Genomic DNA, 7,943 nt, shown 5'->3' on the forward strand with positions numbered 1-7,943 from the left:
TGGAAGCCATTCACAAGCTGTTTGCTCAGCAGGTGATAGTCAAGGTACCCCTCCTACAACAGGGAAAGGGGTATTACTCCACGCTATTTGTGGTACCGAAGCCGGACGGCTCGGTAAGACCTATTCTAAATCTGAAATCTTTGAACCTGTACATACAAAAATTCAAGTTCAAGATGGAGTCACTCAGAGCAGTGATAGCGAATCTGGAAGAAGGGGACTTTATGGTGTCCCTGGACATAAAGGATGCTTACCTGCATGTCCCAATTTGCCCTTCACATCAAGGGTACCTCAGGTTCGTGGTGCAAAACTGTCATTATCAGTTTCAGACGCTGCCGTTGGGTTTGTCCACGGCACCTCGGGTCTTTACCAAGGTAATGGCCGAAATGATGATTCTTCTGCGAAGAAGAGGCGTATTAATTATCCCTTACTTGGACGATCTCCTGATAAGGGCAAGGTCCAGAGAACAGCTGGAGGACGGAGTAGCACTAACCCAAGTAGTGCTGCAACAACACGGGTGGATTCTGAATTTTCCAAAATCTCAGTTGACCCCGACAACACGTCTGCTGTTCCTGGGAATGATTCTGGACACGGTTCAGAAAAAGGTGTTTCTTCCGGAGGAGAAAGCCAGGGAGTTATCCGAACTTGTCAGGAACCTCCTAAAACCAGGGACAGTGTCTGTACATCAATGCACAAGAGTCCTGGGAAAGATGGTGGCTTCTTACGAAGCGATTCCATTCGGCAGATTCCACGCACGAACTTTTCAGTGGGATCTGCTGGACAAATGGTCCGGATCGCATCTGCAGATGCATCAGCGGATAACCTTATAGCCACGGACAAGGGTGTCTCTTCTGTGGTGGTTGCAGAGTGCTCATCTGTTAGAGGGCCGCAGATTCGGCATACAGGACTGGGTCCTGGTGACCACGGATGCCAGTCTGAGAGGCTGGGGAGCGGTCACACAAGGAAGAAACTTCCAGGGAGTATGGTCAAGCCTGGAGATGTCTCTTCACATAAATATACTGGAGCTAAGAGCGATTTACAATGCTCTAAGTCTGGCAAAACCCCTGCTTCAGGGTCAGCCGGTGTTGATCCAGTCGGACAACATCACGGCAGTCGCCCACGTAAACAGACAGGGCGGCACAAGAAGCAGGACAGCAATGGCAGAAGCTGCAAGGATTCTTCGCTGGGCGGAAGATCATGTGATAGCACGGTCAGCAGTATTCATTCCGGGAGTGGACAACTGGGAAGCAGACTTCCTCAGCAGACACGATCTACACCCGGGAGAGTGGGGACTTCATCCAGAAGTCTTCCACATGATTGTGAACCATTGGGAAAAACCAATGGTGGATATGATGGCGTCCCGCCTCAACAAAAAACTGGACAGGTATTGCGCCAGGTCAAGAGATCCTCAGGCAATAGCTGTGGACGCTCTGGTAACACCGTGGGTGTTCCAGTCAGTGTATGTGTTCCCTCCTCTGCCTCTCATACCAAAAGTACTGAGAATTATACGGCAGAAGGGAGTAAGAACGATACTAGTGGCTCCGGATTGGCCAAGAAGAACTTGGTACCCGGAACTTCAAGAGATGCTCACGGAGGATCCGTGGCCTCTACCTCTAAGACGGGACCTGCTTCAGCAGGGACCGTGTCTATTCCAAGACTTACCGCGGCTGCGTTTGACGGCATGGCGGTTGAACGCCGAATTCTAAAGGAAAAAGGCATTCCGGAAGAGGTCATTCCTACACTGGTAAAAGCCAGGAAGGAGGTGACTGCACAACATTATCACCGCATTTGGAGAAAATATGTTGCGTGGTGTGAGGCCAGGAAGGCCCCCACGGAGGAATTTCAACTGGGTCGATTCCTACATTTCCTGCAAACAGGATTGTCTATGGGCCTCAAATTGGGGTCCATTAAGGTTCAAATTTCGGCCCTGTCGATTTTCTTCCAGAAAGAATTGGCTTCAGTTCCTGAAGTCCAGACTTTTGTAAAAGGAGTACTACATATACAGCCCCCGGTTGTGCCCCCAGTGGCACCGTGGGATCTTAATGTAGTCTTGGATTTTCTCAAATCCCATTGGTTTGAGCCGCTCAGATCGGTGGAGCTGAAGTATCTCACATGGAAAGTAACCATGCTACTGGCCCTGACTTCAGCCAGGAGAGTATCAGAATTGGCGGCTTTATCATATAAGAGCCCATATCTGATTTTCCATACGGACAGGGCAGAACTGCGGACGCGTCCTCATTTTCTGCCTAAGGTGGTGTCAGCGTTTCACCTGAACCAGCCTATTGTGGTGCCTGCGGCTACTAACGAGTTGGAGGATTCCAAGTTGTTGGACGTGGTCCGGGCATTGAAAATATATATTTCAAGAACGGCGGGAGTCAGAAAGTCTGACTCACTGCTTATATTGTATGCACCCAACAAGATGGGTGCTCCTGCTTCTAAGCAGACGATTGCTCGTTGGATTTGTAGCACAATTCAACTTGCACATTCTGTGGCAGGCTTGCCACAACCTAAATCTGTCAAGGCCCATTCCACAAGGAAAGTGGGCTCATCCTGGGCGGCTGCCCGGGGAGTCTCGGCATTACAACTCTGCCGAGCTGCTACTTGGTCAGGGGCAAATACGTTTGCAAAATTCTACAAATTTGATACCCTGGCTGAGGAGGACCTTGAGTTCTCTCATTCGGTGCTGCAGAGTCATCCGCACTCTCCCGCCCGTTTGGGAGCTTTGGTATAATCCCCATGGTCCTGACGGAGTCCCCAGCATCCACTTAGGACGTTAGAGAAAATAAGAATTTACTTACCGATAATTCTATTTCTCGTAGTCCGTAGTGGATGCTGGGCGCCCATCCCAAGTGCGGATTGTCTGCAATACTTGTACATAGTTATTGTTACAAAAAAATCGGGTTGTTATTGTTGTGAGCCGTCTGTTCAGAGGCTCCTACGTTTGTCATACTGTTAACTGGGTTCAGATCACAAGTTATACGGTGTGATTGGTGTGGCTGGTATGAGTCTTACCCGGGGTTCAATATCCTTCCTTATTGTGTACGCTCGTCCGGGCACAGTATCCTAACTGAGGCTTGGAGGAGGGTCATAGGGGGAGGAGCCAGTACACACCACCTGATCCTAAAGCTTTATTTTTGTGCCCTGTCTCCTGCGGAGCCGCTATTCCCCATGGTCCTGACGGAGTCCCCAGCATCCACTACGGACTAAGAGAAATAGAATTATCGGTAAGTAAATTCTTATTATTTGTCAAACCAGCAGCTGAATCAATATTCTATTTTTGAGCGCCCACACTATTTTTCCCCCTTTTTTTTAATCTAGTTTACTGTTGGTGGATACCCAGATCCGTCTTGTGTTGGCTGCCATTAGTATATTAATTAATATATCAACTTAAAGTAGCGCCCACTTATTGTCTAGGTTTGAGCAATGACAGGAGTTGATTGGCTGTACTTTTATCTCCGTGCACTTTATCTCCATCCAAGGCTTAGTAAATAGACCCCATAGTGTGAGAGAGATTTTACTCAGTATACAGCAGGAACTATGTGACTTTATTCTTACTTGCACAAACTGCTTTCAGCATCTGCATGCTGATCACTAATACTGTGAACGGCATATCTGCTATACTCCCTCTTACTGCTTGTGCTTATGCCCTAATACCAACTGGCATGCTAAGTTAATGAACTGCAATGTTTTCAGTAAGTAATTCCTAAGACAAATCCAGACTTATTTAGCTAAAGACAACTGAACTTTAGGGCTTTGTAAGTGTAGAGACTGAGTCTAACTGCGCCCCTAGCGCCACCTGGTGGACAGACTATACCTGATTTTATTATAGAGGAAGGGAAAGTTAGTGCTGAATGACGTCAGCCGCGCAATGCACGATTGGGAACGCGATGTGAAGAGGAGCAGCAGCAGCGTCGGGAAGCTGGATCAGGCACGTGACAGCGGAGATCCAGCCAGCTAAAGTAAGTATTAATGTTAGTGGGGGCATGTCTGGCACTGTGGACAGTCGGCACTGTGGGGGCATATGTGTTTGAGGTTTTTACCTATTGGAGCCAATGTGTGATTTAGTTCGAGACAGTCATTACACCCTGTGCAGCAAGGCTGCGCCCCTTTTTTGTTATGCCACGCCCCTTTCCCTCCTAGGTAGATCACAAAAGCGTCTCAGCTTTCAAAGTAGATCACTGACTCCAAAAGTCTGGCCACCCCTGCAGTATAGCAAATGATGATATGGGTGCTCTTACCATAATCACAGGCAACCTGTATTCCACTAACATGGCAAGTATTTATTTGTACAAAACTGAATAGCAAAACATATTTTCACAGGCTGTACCCAAAGTGGTAAGCATTGCTGCATAATATAACCTAAGGGTCATGGGTTTGATTCTCACCAGGAAAAATATGTAGCACTGTATACAGATATGTAGCTCTATTTAAAAAGTTTTTCATAAATATTCACTGTAAAGGCTGGAAAAAGTTACATTATTTCAGTAACTGACAATAGTAAATACCACATACAGAAAAAGGAGATTTATGGAAAGACTTACCATTGTTAAATCTCTGCGAGGTACACTGGGTTCCACAGGGAATAACATTGGGGGTGTAGAGTTGGATCTTGATCCGAGGCACCAACAGGCAAAAGCTTTGACTGTTCCCAAGATGCACTGCACCGCCTCCTCTATATCCCCGCCTCCAGGCACTGGAGCTCAGTTTTGTTAACCAGTCCAATGCAGTAGCAGGTAAAAGAGACAACAGTAGTTAGTAGCCACACATAACCACATTCTCACGACAGGAGAAGGTACCAGCGACTAATGCAATACAAACCTAAGGAAGCTAAGTGCGTCAGGGTGGGCGCCCTGTGGAATCCAGTGTACCTCGCAGAAAGATTTAACAGTGGGAAGTCTTACCATAAATCTCCTTTTCTTTTTCATCCACTAGGGGTCACTGGAGTACTCTTTGGATATGAACGGCTTCCGCAGGAACAAGGCACTGAATAATTAAATTTAGAACTCTCCTCCCCTCCATATCCCAGAGTACCTCAGTGTTTTTTCTGTGCTCATAGTAGCAACAAGGCTTGTGTGGAGCTTATCCACACTACTTTTGAATATTTTAATTTTAATTTTTTATTTTTTACAACATTTCTCTGACGTCCTAGTGGATGCTGGGAACTCCGTAAGGACCATGGGGAATAGCGGCTCCGCAGGAGACTGGGCACAAAAGTAAAAGCTTTAGGACTACCTGGTGTGCACTGGCTCCTCCCCCTATGACCCTCCTCCAAGCCTCAGTTAGATTTTTGTGCCCGGCCGAGAAGGGTGCACACTAGGGGCTCTCCTGAGCTTCTTAGTGAAAGTTTAGTTTTAGGTTTTTTATTTTCAGTGAGACCTGCTGGCAACAGGCTCACTGCATCGAGGGACTAAGGGGAGAAGAAGCGAACTCACCTGCGTGCAGAGTGGATTGGGCTTCTTAGGCTACTGGACACCATTAGCTCCAGAGGGACCGAACACAGGCCCAGCCTCGGAGCTCGGTCCCGGAGCCGCGCCGCCGGCCCCCTTACAGAGCCAGAAGCAAGAAAAGGTCCGGAAAAATCGGCGGCAGAAGACATCAGTCTTCAACAAGGTAGCGCACAGCACTGCAGCTGTGCGCCATTGTTACTCAGGCACACTTCACACTCCGGTCACTGAGGGTGCAGGGCGCTAGGGGGGGGCACCCTGAGCAGCAATGAAAAACACCTTGGCTGGCATAAATACACCACATATAACCCCCAGGGCTATATGGGTGTATTTTAACCCCTGCCAGAACTCACCAAAAAAGCGGGAGAAAAGGCAGCCGAGAAGGGGGCGGAGCCTATCTCCTCAGCACACGGGCGCCATTTTCCATCACAGCTCCGCTGGAAGGACGTCTCCCTGACTCTCCCCTGTAGTCCTGCACTACAGAAAAGGGTAAAAAAGAGAGGGGGGCACTAATTTGGCGCAGTTTTATACTAACAGCAGCTATAAAGGGAAAAGCACATTTTATAGTGGTATTCCTGTATATATATAGCGCTCTGGTGTGTGCTGGCATACTCTCCCTCTGTCTCCCCAAAGGGCTAGTGGGGTCCTGTCCTCTATCAGAGCATTCCCTGTGTGTGTGCGGTGTGTCGGTACGATTGTGTCGACATGTTTGAGGAGGAAAATGAGATGGAGGCGGAGCAATTGCCTATTATACAGTTGTCACCCCCTAGGGAGTCGACACCTGAGTGGATGAGCTTGTGGAAGGAATTGCGTGACAGTGTCAGCTCCTTACGACAGACAGTTGACGACATGAGACAGCCGGCTACTCAGCTTGTGCCTGTCCAGGGGTCTCAAACGCCATCAGGGGCTTTAAAACGCCCGTTACCTCAAATGGCAGACACAGACACGGATACTGACTCCAGTGTCGATGATGAGGAGACAAACGTGACTTCCACTAGGGCCACACGTTACATGATTGAAGCAATGAAAAATGTATTGCATATATCTGATAATACAAGTTTCACTAAGAAGGGTATTATGTTTGGTGAGAAAAAACTGCCTGTAGTTTTTCCTGTATCCGAGGAATTAAATGAAGTGTGTGATGAGGCGTGGGTTTCCCCCGATAAAAAACTGATAATTCCTAAAAGGTTATTGGCATCGTACTCTTTCCCGCCAGAGGATAGGGCACGTTGGAAAACACCCCCTAGGGTGGATAAAGCGCTCACACGCTTGTCTAAACAGGTAGCACTACCCTCTCCTGATACGGCCGCCCTAAAGGAACCTGCCGATAGAAAGCTGGAGAATACAGGTTGAGTATCCCTTATCCAAAATGCTTGGGACCAGAGGTATTTTGATTATGGGATTTTTCCGTAGTTTAGAATAATTGCATACCATAATGAGATATCATGGCGATAGGACCCTAGTCTAAGCACAGAATGCATTTATGTTACATATACACCTTATACACACAGCCTGAAGGTCATTTTAGCCATTATTTTTTATAAGTTTGTGCATTAAACAAAGTGTGTCTACATTCACACAATTCATTTATGTTCCATATACACCTTATACACACAGCCTGAAGGTCATTTAATACAATCTTTTTAATAACTTTGTGTATTAAACAAAGTTTGTGTACATTGAGCCATCAAAAAACAAAGTTTTCACTATCTCACTCTCACTTAAAAAAGTCCGTATTTCGGAATATTCCGTATTTCGGAATATTTGGATATGGGATACTCAACCTGTATCCTAAAATGTATATACTCTCACACGGGTGTTATACTGCGACCAGCAATCACCTCAGCCTGGATGTGCAGTGCGGGCCTGGCGTGGTCGGATTGCCTGACTGAAAATATTGATACCCTAGATAGGGACAGTATATTATTGACTATAGAGCATTTGAAGGATGCATTTCTATATATGCGTGATGCACAGAGGGATATTTGCCGACTGGCATCAAGAGTTAGCGCGCTGTCCATTTCTGCAAGAAGAGGTTTATGGACGCGGCAGTGGTCAGGTGATGCGGATTCTAAAAGGCACATGGAAGTATTGCCTTATAAGGGGGAGGAGTTATTTGGGGTAGGTCTATCAGACCTGGTAGCCACGGCAACTGCTGGAAAATCCACATTTTTACCCCAGGTAGCTTCTCAACCTAAGAAGACGCCATATTATCAGGCGCAGTTCTTTCGGCCCCATAAGGGCAAGCGGGCAAAAGGCGCCTCATTTCTGCCCCGTGGCAGAGGGAGAGGAAAAAGGCTGCAACAAACAGCCAGTTCCCAGGAACAAAAGCCCTCTCCCGCCTCCGCAAAGTCCTCAGCATGACGCTGGGGCTTTACAAGCGGACTCAGGCACGGTGGGGGCCCGTCTCAAGAAGTTCAGTGCGCAGTGGGCCCACTCGCAAGTGGACCCCTGGATCCTTCAGGTGGTATCTCAGGGGTACAAATTGGAATTCGAGACGTC

The sequence above is a fragment of the Pseudophryne corroboree genome, chromosome 3 (assembly GCF_028390025.1).
Source record: "Pseudophryne corroboree isolate aPseCor3 chromosome 3, aPseCor3.hap2, whole genome shotgun sequence".
Classification (NCBI taxonomy): Eukaryota; Metazoa; Chordata; class Amphibia; order Anura; family Myobatrachidae; genus Pseudophryne; species Pseudophryne corroboree.